This window comes from Amblyomma americanum, chromosome 8 (assembly GCF_052857255.1).
Source record: "Amblyomma americanum isolate KBUSLIRL-KWMA chromosome 8, ASM5285725v1, whole genome shotgun sequence".
NCBI classification, from domain to species: domain Eukaryota; kingdom Metazoa; phylum Arthropoda; class Arachnida; order Ixodida; family Ixodidae; genus Amblyomma; species Amblyomma americanum.
In genome coordinates, this window is record NC_135504.1 from 128,142,740 (window position 1) to 128,157,986 (window position 15,247).

Consider the following 15,247-nt stretch of genomic DNA (forward strand, 5'->3'; position numbering starts at 1 on the left):
ACGCACTTCGATTTTCCAAGTCGTCGAGAGTAAGCTGTAAACGTTTTCTCTCAGAACTGCACCAAAACGTGTATTCCGGCTCAAAACAAAGGGATACATTGTTTCAGATCGAAACTAGCGAGATTTACGAACATCGATTTTACAAGTCTTCGAGAGTGCACGAGAGTAAGGTGTAAACTTTTTCTCTCAGAACGGCACGAAAACGTGTATTCCGGCTCAAAACAACGGAATACATCGTTTAAGATCGAAAGTAGCGAGATTTGCGCACTTCGATTTTACAAGTCGTCGAGAGTGCACGAGAGTAAGCTGTAAAGGTTTTCTCTCAGAACTGCACGAAAAAGTGTATTCCGGCTCAAAACAACGAGATACATCGTTTTAGATGGAATCTTGCGAGGTTTATGCACTTCGATTTCACAAGTCGTCGAGATTGCACGAGAGTAAGCTGTAATCGTTTTCTCTCAAACCTGGACGAAAACATGGATTCCGGCTCATAACAACAGGATACATTGTTTCAGATCGAAACTAGCGAGATTTACGCACTACGATTTTACAAGTCGTCGAGAGTTCACGAGAGTAAGCTGTGAACTTTTTCTTCCAGAACTGCACGAAAACGTGTATACTGGCTCAAAACAACGGGATACATCGTTTTAAATCCAAACTAGCGAGATTAAGGCAATTAAATTTTTCAAGTCGTTGAGAGTAAGCTGTAAACGTTTTCTCTCAGAACTGCACGAAAACGTGTATTCCGGCTCAAAACAAAGCGATACATCGTTTCAGATCGAAACTAGCGAGATTTACCCACTTCGATTTTGGAAGTCGTCGAGAGTGAACGAGAGTATGCTGCAAACTTTTTCTCTCAGATCTGCGCGAAAAATTGCATTCCGGCTCAAAACAACGGGATACATCGTTTCAGATCGAAACGAGCGAGATTTACCCACGTCGATTTTACAAGTCATCGAGAGTGCACGAGAGTAAGCTGTAAACGTTTTCTCTAAAAACTGCACGAAAAAGGGTATTCCGGCCCAAAACAACGAGATACATCGTTTTAGATCGAAAGTTGCGAGGTTTATGCACTTTGATTTCACAAGTCGTCGAGAGTAAGCTGTAAACTTTTTCTCTCAGAACTGCACGAGAACGTGTATTCCGGCTCAAAACAACGGGATACATCGTTTCAGATCGAAACTAGCGAGATTTACGCCCTTCGATTTTACAAGTCGTCGAGAGTGCACGAGAGTGCGTTGTAAACTTTTTCTCTCAGAACTGCACGAAAACGTGTATTCCGGCTCAAAACAACGAGATACATCGTTTCAGATCGAATCTAGCGAGATTTACGCACTTCGATTTTACAAGTCCTCGAGAGTGCACGAGAGTAAGCTGTAAACGTTTTCTCTCAGAACTGCACGAAAACGTGTATTCCGGCTCAAAACAACGGGATATATCGTTTTAGGTTGAATCTAGCGAGATTTACGGACTTCGATTTCACAAGTCGTCGAGAGTCCACGAGAGTAAGCTGTAATCGTTTTCTCTCAAACGTGCACGAAAATATGTATTCCTGCTCAAAACAACAGGATACATCGTTTCAGATCGAAACTAGCGAGATTTACGAACATCAATTTTACAAGTCTTCGAGAGTGCACGAGAGTAAGCTGTAAACTTTTTCTCTCAGAACTGCACGAAAACGTGTATTCTAGCTCAAAACAACGGGATACATCGTATTAGATCGAATCTAGCGATATTTACGCACTTCGATTTTACAGGTCGTCGAGAGTGCACGAGAGTAAGCTGTAAACTTTTTCTCTCAGAAATGCACGAAAACGTGTATTCCGGCTCAAAACAACGAGATACATCGTTTCAGATCGAAACTAGCAAGATTTACGAACTTCGATTTTACAAGTTGTGGGGAGTGCACGAGAGCAAGCTCTAAACCTTTTTACTCAGAACTGCACGAAAACGTGTATTCCGGGTCAAAACAACGGAATACATCGTTTTAGATCGAAACTAGCGAGATTTACGCACTTCGATTTTACAAGTCGTCGAGAGTGCACGAGAGTAAGCTGTACACTTTTTCTCAGAACTGCACGAAAGCATGTATTCCGGCTCAAAACAACGGGATACATCGTTTCAGATCGAAACTAGCGAGATTTACGCACTTCGATTTTACAAGTCGTCGAGAGTGCACGAGAGTAAGCTGTAAACTTTTTCTCTCAGAACTGCACGAAAACGTGTATTCCGGCTCAAAACAACGGAATACATCGTTTAAGATCGAAAGTAGCGAGATTTGCGAACTTCGATTTTACAAGTCGTCGAGAGTGCACGAGAGTAAGCTGTAAAGGTTTTCTCTCAGAACTGCACGAAAAAGTGTATTCCGGCTCAAAACAACGAGATACATCGTTTTAGATGGAATCTTGCGAGGTTTATGCACTTCGATTTCAGAAGTCGTCGAGATTGCACGAGAGTAAGCTGTAATCGTTTTCTCTTAAATCTGGACGAAAACATGGATTCCGGCTCATAACAGGATACATCGTTTCAGATCGAAACTAGCGAGATTTACGCACTTCGATTTTACAAGTCGTCGAGAGTTCACGAGAGTAAGCTCTAAACATTTTTTCTCTCAGAACTGCACGAAAACGTGTATACCGGCTCAAAACAACGGGATACATCGTTTTAGATCCAAACTAGCGAGATTAACGCAATTAGATTTTTCAAGTCGTTGAGAGTAAGCTGTAAACTTTTTCTCTCAGAACTGCACGAAAACGTGTATTCCGGCTCAAAACAAAGCGATACATCGTTTCAGATCGAAACTAGCGAGATTTACCCACTTCGATTTTGCAAGTGGTCGAGAGTGAACGAGAGTATGCTGCAAACTTTTTCTCTCAGATCTGCGCGAAAAATTGCATTCCGGCTCAAAACAACGGGATACATCGTTTCAGATCGAAACGAGCGAGATTTACCCACGTCGATTTTACAAGTCATCGAGAGTGCACGAGAGTAAGCTGTAAACGTTTTCTCTCAAAACTGCACGAAAAAGGGTATTCCGGCCCAAAACAACGAGATACATCGTTTTAGATCGAAAGTTGCGAGGTTTATGCACATTGATTTCACAAGTAGTCGAGAGTAAGCTGTTAACTTTTTCTCTCAGAACTGCACGAGAACGTGTATTCCGGCTCAAAACAACGAGATACATCGTTTCAGATCGAAACTAGCGAGATTTACGCACATCAATTTTCCAAGTCGTCGAGAGTGCACGGGAGTAAGCTGTAATCGTTTTCTCTCAAACGTGCACGAAAACATGTATTCCGGCTCAAAACAACAGGATACATTGTTTCAAATCGAAACTAGCGAGATATACGCACTTCGATGTTACAAGTCCTCGAGAGTGCACGAGAGTAAGCTGTAAACGTTTTCTCCCAGAACTGCACGAAAACGTGTATTCCGGCTCAAAACAACGGGATACATCGTTTTAGGTTGAATCTAGCGAGTTTTACGGACTTCGATTTCACAAGTCGTCGAGAGTGCACGAGAGTAAGCTGTAATCGTTTTCTCTCAGAACGGCGCGAAAACGTGTATTCCGGCTCAAAACAACGGGATACATCGTTTCAGATCGAAACTAGCGAGATTTACGCACTTCGATTTTACAAGTCGTCGAGAGTGCACGAGAGTAAGCTGTAAACTTTTTCTCTCAGAACTGCACGAAAACGTGTATTCCTGCTCAAAACAACGGAATACATCGTTTAAGATCGAAAGTAGCGAGATTTGCGAACTTCGATTTTACAAGTCGTCGAGAGTTCACGAGAGTAAGCTCTAAACATTTTTTCTCTCAGAACTGCACGAAAACGTGTATACCGGCTCAAAACAACGGGATACATCGTTTTAGATCCAAACTAGCGAGATTAACGCAATTAGATTTTTCAAGTCGTTGAGAGTAAGCTGTAAACTTTTTCTCTCAGAACTGCACGAAAACGTGTATTCCGGCTCAAAACAAAGCGATACATCGTTTCAGATCGAAACTAGCGAGATTTACGCACTTCCATTTTACAAGTCGTCGAGAGCAGACAAGAGTAAGCTGTATACTTTTTCTCTCAGAACTGCACGAAAACATGTATTCTGTCTCAAAACAATGGGATACAACGTTTCAGATCGAAACTAGCGAGATTTACGCACTTCGATTTTACAAGTCGTCGAGAGTGCACGAGAGTAAGCTGTACACTTTTTCTCAGAACTGCACGAAAGCATGTATTCCGGCTGAAAACAACGGGATACATCGTTTCAGATCGAAACTAGCGAGATTTACGCACTTCGATTTTACAAGTCGTCGAGAGTAAGCTGTAAACTTTATCTCTCAGAACTGCACGAAGACGTGTATTCCGGCTCAAAACAACGGGATACATCGTTTCAATCGAAACTAGCGAGATTTACGCACTTCGATTTTACAAGTCGTCGAGAGTGCATGAGAGTAAGCTGTAAACTTTTTGTATCAGAACTGCACGAAAACGTGTATACCGGCTCAAAACAACGGGATACATCGTTTTAGATCCAAAATAACGAGATTAACGCAATTAGATTTTTCAAGTCGTTGAGAGTAAGCTGTAAACTTTTTCTCTCAGAACTGCACGAAAACGTGTATTCCGGCTCAAAACAACGAGATACTTCGTTTTAGATCAAAACTTGCGAGATTTACGCACTTCGATTTTCCAAGTCGTCGAGAGTAAGCTGTAAACGTTTTCTCTCAGAACTGCACGAAAACGTGTATTCCGGCTCAAAACAAAGGGATACATTGTTTCAGATCGAAACTAGCGAGATTTACGAACATCGATTTTACAAGTCTTCGAGAGTGCACGAGAGTAAGGTGTAAACTTTTTCTCTCAGAACGGCACGAAAACGTGTATTCCGGCTCAAAACAACGGAATACATCGTTTAAGATCGAAAGTAGCGAGATTTGCGCACTTCGATTTTACAAGTCGTCGAGAGTGCACGAGAGTAAGCTGTAAAGGTTTTCTCTTAGAACTGCACGAAAAAGTGTATTCCGGCTCAAAACAACGAGATACATCGTTTTAGATGGAATCTTGCGAGGTTTATGCACTTCGATTTCACAAGTAGTCGAGATTGCACGAGAGTAAGCTGTAATCGTTTTCTCTCAAACCTGGACGAAAACATGGATTCCGGCTCATAACAACAGGATACATTGTTTCAGATCGAAACTAGCGAGATTTACGCACTACGATTTTACAAGTCGTCGAGAGTTCACGAGAGTAAGCTGTGAACTTTTTCTTCCAGAACTGCACGAAAACGTGTATACTGGCTCAAAACAACGGGATACATCGTTTTAAATCCAAACTAGCGAGATTAACGCAATTAAATTTTTCAAGTCGTTGAGAGTAAGCTGTAAACGGTTTCTCTCAGAACTGCACGAAAACGTGTATTCCGGCTCAAAACAAAGCGATACATCGTTTCAGATCGAAACTAGCGAGATTTACCCACTTCGATTTTGGAAGTCGTCGAGAGTGAACGAGAGTATGCTGCAAACTTTTTCTCTCAGATCTGCGCGAAAAATTGCATTCCGGCTCAAAACAACGGGATACATCGTTTCAGATCGAAACGAGCGAGATTTACCCACGTCGATTTTACAAGTCATCGAGAGTGCACGAGAGTAAGCTGTAAACGTTTTCTCTAAAAACTGCACGAAAAAGGGTATTCCGGCCCAAAACAACGAGATACATCGTTTTAGATCGAAAGTTGCGAGGTTTATGCACTTTGATTTCACAAGTCGTCGAGAGTAAGCTGTAAACTTTTTCTCTCAGAACTGCACGAGAACGTGTATTCCGGCTCAAAACAACGGGATACATCGTTTCAGATCGAAACTAGCGAGATTTACGCCCTTCGATTTTACAAGTCGTCGAGAGTGCACGAGAGTGCGTTGTAAACTTTTTCTCTCAGAACTGCACGAAAACGTGTATTCCGGCTCAAAACAACGAGATACATCGTTTCAGATCGAATCTAGCGAGATTTACGCACTTCGATTTTACAAGTCCTCGAGAGTGCACGAGAGTAAGCTGTAAACGTTTTCTCTCAGAACTGCACGAAAACGTGTATTCCGGCTCAAAACAACGGGATATATCGTTTTAGGTTGAATCTAGCGAGATTTACGGACTTCGATTTCACAAGTCGTCGAGAGTCCACGAGAGTAAGCTGTAATCGTTTTCTCTCAAACGTGCACGAAAATATGTATTCCTGCTCAAAACAACAGGATACATCGTTTCAGATCGAAACTAGCGAGATTTACGAACATCAATTTTACAAGTCTTCGAGAGTGCACGAGAGTAAGCTGTAAACTTTTTCTCTCAGAACTGCACGAAAACGTGTATTCTAGCTCAAAACAACGGGATACATCGTATTAGATCGAATCTAGCGATATTTACGCACTTCGATTTTACAGGTCGTCGAGAGTGCACGAGAGTAAGCTGTAAACTTTTTCTCTCAGAAATGCACGAAAACGTGTATTCCGGCTCAAAACAACGAGATACATCGTTTCAGATCGAAACTAGCAAGATTTACGAACTTCGATTTTACAAGTCGTGGGGAGTGCACGAGAGCAAGCTCTAAACCTTTTTACTCAGAACTGCACGAAAACGTGTATTCCGGGTCAAAACAACGGAATACATCGTTTTAGATCGAAACTAGCGAGATTTACGCACTTCGATTTTACAAGTCGTCGAGAGTGCACGAGAGTAAGCTGTACACTTTTTCTCAGAACTGCACGAAAGCATGTATTCCGGCTCAAAACAACGGGATACATCGTTTCAGATCGAAACTAGCGAGATTTACGCACTTCGATTTTACAAGTCGTCGAGAGTGCACGAGAGTAAGCTGTAAACTTTTTCTCTCAGAACTGCACGAAAACGTGTATTCCGGCTCAAAACAACGGAATACATCGTTTAAGATCGAAAGTAGCGAGATTTGCGAACTTCGATTTTACAAGTCGTCGAGAGTGCACGAGAGTAAGCTGTAAAGGTTTTCTCTCAGAACTGCACGAAAAAGTGTATTCCGGCTCAAAACAACGAGATACATCGTTTTAGATGGAATCTTGCGAGGTTTATGCACTTCGATTTCAGAAGTCGTCGAGATTGCACGAGAGTAAGCTGTAATCGTTTTCTCTTAAATCTGGACGAAAACATGGATTCCGGCTCATAACAGGATACATCGTTTCAGATCGAAACTAGCGAGATTTACGCACTTCGATTTTACAAGTCGTCGAGAGTTCACGAGAGTAAGCTCTAAACATTTTTTCTCTCAGAACTGCACGAGAACGTGTATTCCGGCTCAAAACAACGAGATACATCGTTTCAGATCGAAACTAGCGAGATTTACGCACATCAATTTTCCAAGTCGTCGAGAGTGCACGGGAGTAAGCTGTAATCGTTTTCTCTCAAACGTGCACGAAAACATGTATTCCGGCTCAAAACAACAGGATACATTGTTTCAAATCGAAACTAGCGAGATATACGCACTTCGATGTTACAAGTCCTCGAGAGTGCACGAGAGTAAGCTGTAAACGTTTTCTCCCAGAACTGCACGAAAACGTGTATTCCGGCTCAAAACAACGGGATACATCGTTTTAGGTTGAATCTAGCGAGTTTTACGGACTTCGATTTCACAAGTCGTCGAGAGTGCACGAGAGTAAGCTGTAATCGTTTTCTCTCAAACGTGTCGAAAACATGTATTCCTGCTCAAAACAACAGGATACATCGTTTCAGATCGAAACTAGCGAGATTTACGAACATCGATTTTACAAGTCTTCGAGAGTGCACGAGAGTAAGCTGTAAACTTTTTCTCTCAGAACTGCACGAAAACGTGTATTCTAGCTCAAAACAACGGGATACATCGTATTAGATCGAATCTAGCGAGATTTACGCCCTTCGATTTTACAAGTCGTCGAGAGTGCACGAGAGTAAGCTGTAAACACTTTCTCTCAGAACTGGACGAAGACGTGTATTCCGGCTCAAAACAACGAGATACATCGTTTCAGATCGAAACTAGCGAGATTTACGCACTTCGATTTTACAAGTCGTGGGATGTGCACGAGAGTAAGCTGTAAAACTTTTCTCTCAGAACTGCACGAAAACGTGTATTCCGGCTCCAAACAACGGAATACATCGTTTTAGATCGAAAGTAGCGAGATTTGCGCACTTCGAGTTTACTAGTCGTCGAGAGTGCACGAGAGTAAGCTGTAAACGTTTTCGCTCAGAACTGCACGAAAACGTGTATTCCGGCTCAAAACGACGCATACATCGTATTAGATCGAAACTAGCGAGATTTGCGCACTTCGATTTTACAAGTAGTCGAGAGTAAGCTGTAAACTGTTTCTCTCAGAACTGCACGAGAACGTGTATTCCGGCTCAAAACAACGGGATACATCGTTTCAGATAGAAACTAGCGAGGTTTACTCACTTCGATTTTACAAGTCAGGGGGAGTGCACGAGAGTAAGCTGTAAACCTTTTCTCTTAGAACTGCAAAAAAACTATACTCCGGCTCAAAACAACGGGATACATCGTTTTAGATTGAAACTAGCGAGATTACGCACTTCGATTTTACAAGTCGTCGAGAGTGCACGAGAGTAAGCTGTAAAGGTTTCTCTCAGAACTGCACGAAAAAGTGTATTGCGGCTCAAAACAACGAGATACATCGTTTTAGATCGAAACTTGCGAGGTTTATGCACTTCGATTTCACAAGTAGTCGAGAGTAAGCTGTAAACTTTTTCTCTCAGAACTGCACGAGAACGTGTATTCCGGCTCAAAACAACGGTATACATCGTTTCAGATCGAAACTAGCGAGATTTACCCACTTCGATTTTACAAGTCAGGGGGAGTGCACGAGAGTAAGCTGTAAACGTTTTCTCTTAGAACTGCACAAAAAAGTATATTCCGGCTCAAAACAACGGGATACATCGTTTTAGATTGAAACTAGCGAGATTTACGCACTTCGATTTTACAAGTCGTCGAGAGTGCACGAGAGTAAGCTGTAATGGTTTTCTCTCAGAACTGCACGAAAAAGTGTATTGCAGCTCAAAACAACGGGATACATCGTTTTAGGTTGAAACTAGCGAGGTTTACGGACTTCGATTTCACAAGTCGTCGAGAGTGCACGAGAGTAAGCTGTAATCGTTTACTCTCAAACCTGCACAAAAACATGTATTCCGTCTCATAACAGGATACATCGTTTCAGATCGAAACTAGCGAGATTTACGCACTTCTATTTTACAAGTCGTCGAGAGTGCACGAGAGTAAGCTGTAAACTTTTTCGCTCAGAACTGCACGAAAACGTGTATTCCGGCTAAAAACAACTAGATATATCGTATTAGATTGAAACTATCGAGATTTACGCACTTCGATTTTACAAGTCGTCGAGAGTGCACGAGAGTAAGCTGTAAACTTTTTCTCTCTGAACTGCTCGAAAACGTGTATTCCGGCTCAAAACAACGGAATACATCGCTTTAGATCGAAACTAGCGAGATTTACGCACTTCGATTTTACAAGTCGTCGAGAGCAGACAAGAGTAAGCTGTATACTTTTTCTCTCAGAACTGCACGAAAACATGTATTCCGTCTCAAAACAACGGGATACATCGTTTCAGATCGAAACTAGTGAGATTTACGCACTTCGATTTTACAAGTCGTCGAGAGTGCACGAGAGTAAGCTGTACACTTTTTCTCAGAACTGCACGAAAGCATGTATTCCGGCTCAAAACAACGGGATACATCGTTTCAGATCGAAACTAGCGAGATTTACGCACTTCGATTTTACAAGTCGTCGAGAGTAAGCTGTAAACTTTATCTCTCAGAACTGCACGAAGACGTGTATTCCGGCTCAAAACAACGGGATACATCGTTTCAATCGAAACTAGCGAGATTTACGCACTTCGATTTTACAAGTCGTCGAGAGTAAGCTGTAAACTTTATCTCTCAGAACTGCACGAAAACGTGTATACCGGCTCAAAACAACGGGATACATCGTTTTAGATCCAAAATAGCGAGATTAACGCAATTAGATTTTTCAAGTCGTTGAGAGTAAGCTGTAAACTTTTTCTCTCAGAACTGCACGAAAACGTGTATTCCGGCTCAAAACAACGAGATACTTCGTTTTAGATCAAAACTTGCGAGATTTACGCACTTCGATTTTCCAAGTCGTCGAGAGTAAGCTGTAAACGTTTTCTCTCAGAACTGCACGAAAACGTGTATTCCGGCTCAAAACAAAGGTAAACTTTTTCTCTCAGAACGGCACGAAAACGTGTATTCCGGCTCAAAACAACGGAATACATTGTTTAAGATCGAAAGTAGCGAGATTTGCGCACTTCCATTTTACAAGTCGTCGAGAGTGCACGAGAGTAAGCTGTAAAGGTTTTCTCTCAGAACTGCACGAAAAAGTGTATTCCGGCTCAAAACAACGAGATACATCGTTTTAGATGGAATCTTGCGAGGTTTATGCACTTCGATTTCACAAGTCGTCGAGATTGCACGAGAGTAAGCTGTAATCGTTTTCTCTCAAACCTGGACGAAAACATGGATTCCGGCTCATAACAACAGGATACATCGTTTCAGATCGAAACTAGCGAGATTTACGCACTACGATTTTACAAGTCGTCGAGAGTTCACGAGAGTAAGCTGTGAACTTTTTCTTCCAGAACTGCACGAAAACGTGTATACTGGCTCAAAACAACGGGATACATTGTTTTAGATCCAAACTAGCGAGATTAACGCAATTAGATTTTTCAAGTCGTTGAGAGTAAGCTGTAAACGTTTTCTCTCAGAACTGCACGAAAACGTGTATTCCGGCTCAAAACAAAGCGATACATCGTTTCAGATCGAAACTAGCGAGATTTACCCACTTCGATTTTGCAAGTCGTCGAGAGTGAACGAGAGTATGCTGCAAACTTTTTCTCTCAGATCTGCGCGAAAAATTGCATTCCGGCTCAAAACAACGAGATACATCGTTTTAGATCGAAAGTTGCGAGGTTTATGCACTTTGATTTCACAAGTCGTCGAGAGTAAGCTGTAAACTTTTTCTCTCAGAACTGCACGAGAACGTGTATTCCGGCTCAAAACAACGGGATACATCGTTTCAGATCGAAACTAGCGAGATTTACGCCCTTCGATTTTACAAGTCGTCGAGAGTGCACGAGAGTGCGTTGTAAACTTTTTCTCTCAGAACTGCACGAAAACGTGTAATCCGGCTCAAAACAACGAGATACATCGTTTCAGATCGAATCTAGCGAGATTTACGCCCTTCGATTTCACAAGTCGTCGAGAGTGCACGAGAGTAAGCTGTAATCGTTTTCTCTCAAACGTGCACGAAAATATGTATTCCTGCTCAAAACAATAGGATACATCGTTTCAGATCGAAACTAGCGAGATTTACGAACATCAATTTTACAAGTCTTCGAGAGTGCACGAGAGTAAGCTGTGAAGTTTTTCTCTCAGAACTGCACGAAAACGTGTATTCTAGCTCAAAACAACGGGATACATCGTATTAGATCGAATCTAGCGATATTTACGCACTTCGATTTTACAGGTCGTCGAGAGTGCACGAGAGTAAGCTGTAAACTTTTTCTCTCAAAAATGCACGAAAACGTGTATTCCGGCTCATAACAACGAGATACATCGTTTCAGATCGAAACTAGCAAGATTTACGAACTTCGCTTTTACAAGTCGTGGGGAGTGCACGAGAGCAAGCTGTAAACCTTTTTACTCAGAACTGCACGAAAATGTGTATTCCGGGTCAAAACAACGGAATACATCGTTTTAGATCGAAACTAGCGAGATTTACGCACTTCGATTTTACAAGTCGTCGAGAGTGCACGAGAGTAAGCTGTACACTTTTTCTCAGAACTGCACGAAAGCATGTATTCCGGCTCAAAACAACGGGATACATCGTTTCGGATCGAAACTAGCGAGATTTACGCACTTCGATTTTACAAGTCGTCGAGAGTGCACGAGAGTAAGCTGTAAACCTTTTCTCTCAGAACTGCACGAAAACGTGTATTCCGGCTAAAAACAACTGGATATATCGTATTAGATTGAAACTATCGAGATTTACGCACTTCGATTTTACAAGTCGTCGAGAGTGCACGAGAGTAAGCTGTAAACTTTTTCTCTCTGAACTGCTCGAAAACGTGTATTCCGGCTCAAAACAACGGAATACATCGTTTTAGATCGAAACTAGCGAGATTTACGCACTTCGATTTTACAAGTCGTCGAGAGCAGACAAGAGTAAGCTGTATACTTTTTCTCTCAGAACTGCACGAAAACATGTATTCCGTCTCAAAACAACGGGATACATCGTTTCAGATCGAAACTAGCGAGATTTACGCACTTCGATTTTACAAGTCGTCGAGAGTGCACGAGAGTAAGCTGTACACTTTTTCTCAGAACTGCACGAAAGCATGTATTCCGGCTCAAAACAACGGGATACATCGTTTCAGATCGAAACTAGCGAGATTTACGCACTTCGATTTTACAAGTCGTCGAGAGTAAGCTGTAAACTTTATCTCTCAGAACTGCACGAAGACGTGTATTCCGGCTCAAAACAACGGAATACATCGTTTCAATCGAAACTAGCGAGATTTACGCACTTCGATTTTAGAAGTCGTCGAGAGTGCATGAGAGTAAGCTGTAAACTTTTTCTATCAGAACTGCACGAAAACGTGTATACCGGCTCAAAACAACGGGATACATCGTTTTATATCCAAAATAGCGAGATTAACGCAATTTGATTTTTCAAGTCGTTGAGAGTAAGCTGTAAACTTTTTCTCTCAGAACTGCACGAAAACGTGTATTCCGGCTCAAAACAACGAGATACTTCGTTTTAGATCAAAACTTGCGAGATTTACGCACTTCGATTTTCCAAGTAGTCGAGAGTAAGCTGTAAACGTTTTCTCTCAGAACTGCACGAAAACGTGTATTCCGGCTCAAAACAAAGGGATACATTGTTTCAGATCGAAACTAGCGAGATTTACGAACATCGATTTTACAAGTCTTCGAGAGTGCACGAGAGTAAGCTGTAAACTTTTTCTCTCAGAACGGCACGAAAACGTGTATTCCGGCTCAAAACAACGGAATACATCGTTTAAGATCGAAAGTAGCGAGATTTGCGCACTTCGATTTTACAAGTCGTCGAGAGTGCACGAGAGTAAGCTGTAAAGGTTTTCTCTCAGAACTGCACGAAAAAGTGTATTCCGGCTCAAAACAACGAGATACATCGTTTTAGATGGAATCTTGCGAGGTTTATGCACTTCGATTTCACAAGTCGTCGAGATTGCACGAGAGTAAGCTGTAATCGTTTTCTCTCAAACCTGGACTAAAACATGGATTCCTGCTCATAACATCAGGATACATCGTTTCAGATCAAAACTAGCGAGATTTACGAACATCGATTTTACAAGTCTTCGAGAGTGCACGAGAGTAAGCTGTAAACTTTTTCTCTCAGAACTGCACGAAAACGTGTATTCTAGCTCAAAACAACGGGATACATCGTATTAGATCGAATCTAGCGAGATTTACGCACTTCGATTTTACAAGTCGTCGAGAGTGCACGAGAGTAAGCTGTAAACACTTTCTCTCAGAACTGGACGAAGACGTGTATTCCGGCTCAAAACAACGAGATACATCGTTTCAGATCGAAACTAGCGAGATTTACGCACTTCGATTTTACAAGTCGTGGGATGTGCACGAGAGTAAGCTGTAAACCTTTTCTCTCAGAACTGCACGAAAACGTGTATTCCGGCTCCAAACAACGGAATACATCGTTTTAGATCGAAAGTAGCGAGATTTGCGCACTTCGAATTTACTAGTCGTCGAGAGTGCACGAGAGTAAGCTGTAAACGTTTTCGCTCAGAACTGCACGAAAACGTGTATTCCGGCTCAAAACAACGCATACATCGTATTAGATCGAAACTAGCGAGATTTACGCACTTCGATTTTACAAGTAGTCGAGAGTAAGCTGTAAACTTTTTCTCTCAGAACTGCACGAGAACGTGTATTCCGGCTCAAAACAACGGGATACATCGTTTCAGATAGAAACTAGCGAGGTTTACTCACTTCGATTTTACAAGTCAGGGGGAGTGCACGAGAGTAAGCTGTAAACGTTTTCTCTTAGAACTGCACAAAAAACTATATTCAGGCTCAAAACAACGGGATACATCGTTTTAGATTGAAACTAGCGAGATTTCCGCACTTCGATTTTACAAGTCGTCGAGAGTGCACGAGAGTAAGCTGTAATGGTTTTCTCTCAGAACTGCACGAAAAAGTGTATTGCAGCTCAAAACAACGGGATACATCGTTTTACGTTGAAACTAGCGAGGTTTACGGACTTCGATTTCACAAGTCGTCGAGAGTGCACGAGAGTAAGCTGTAATCGTTTTCTCTCAAACCTGCACAAAAACATGTATTCCGTCTCATAACAGGATACATCGTTTCAGATCGAAACTAGCGAGATTTACGCACTTCTATTTTACAAGTCGTCGAGAGTGCACGAGAGTAAGCTGTAAACTTTTTCGCTCAGAACTGCGCGAAAACGTGTATTAAGGCTAAAAACAACTGGATATATCGTATTAGATTGAAACTATCGAGATTTACGCACTTCGATTTTACAAGTCGTCGAGAGTGCACGAGAGTAAGCTGTAAACTTTTTCTCTCTGAACTGCTCGAAAACGTGTATTCCGGCTCAAAACAATGGAATACATCGTTTTAGATCGAAACTAGCGAGATTTACGCACTTCGATTTTACAAGTCGTCGAGAGCAGACAAGAGTAAGCTGTATACTTTTTCTCTCAGAACTGCACGAAAACATGTATTCCGTCTCAAAACAACGGGATACATCGTTTCAGATCGAAACTAGCGAGATTTACGCACTTCGATTTTACAAGTCGTCGAGAGCAGACAAGAGTAAGCTGTAAACTTTATCTCTCAGAACTGCACGAAGACGTGTATTCCGGCTCAAAACAACGGAATACATCGTTTCAATCGAAACTAGCGAGATTTACGCACTTCGATTTTACAAGTCGTCGAGAGTGCATGAGAGTAAGCTGTAAACTTTTTCTATCAGAACTGCACGAAAACGTGTATACCGGCTCAAAAGAACGGGATACATCGTTTTAGATCCAAAATAGCGAGATTAACGCAATTAGATTTTTCAAGTCGTTGAGAGTAAGCTGTAAACTTTTTCTCTCAGATCTGCACGAAAACGTGTATTCCGGCTC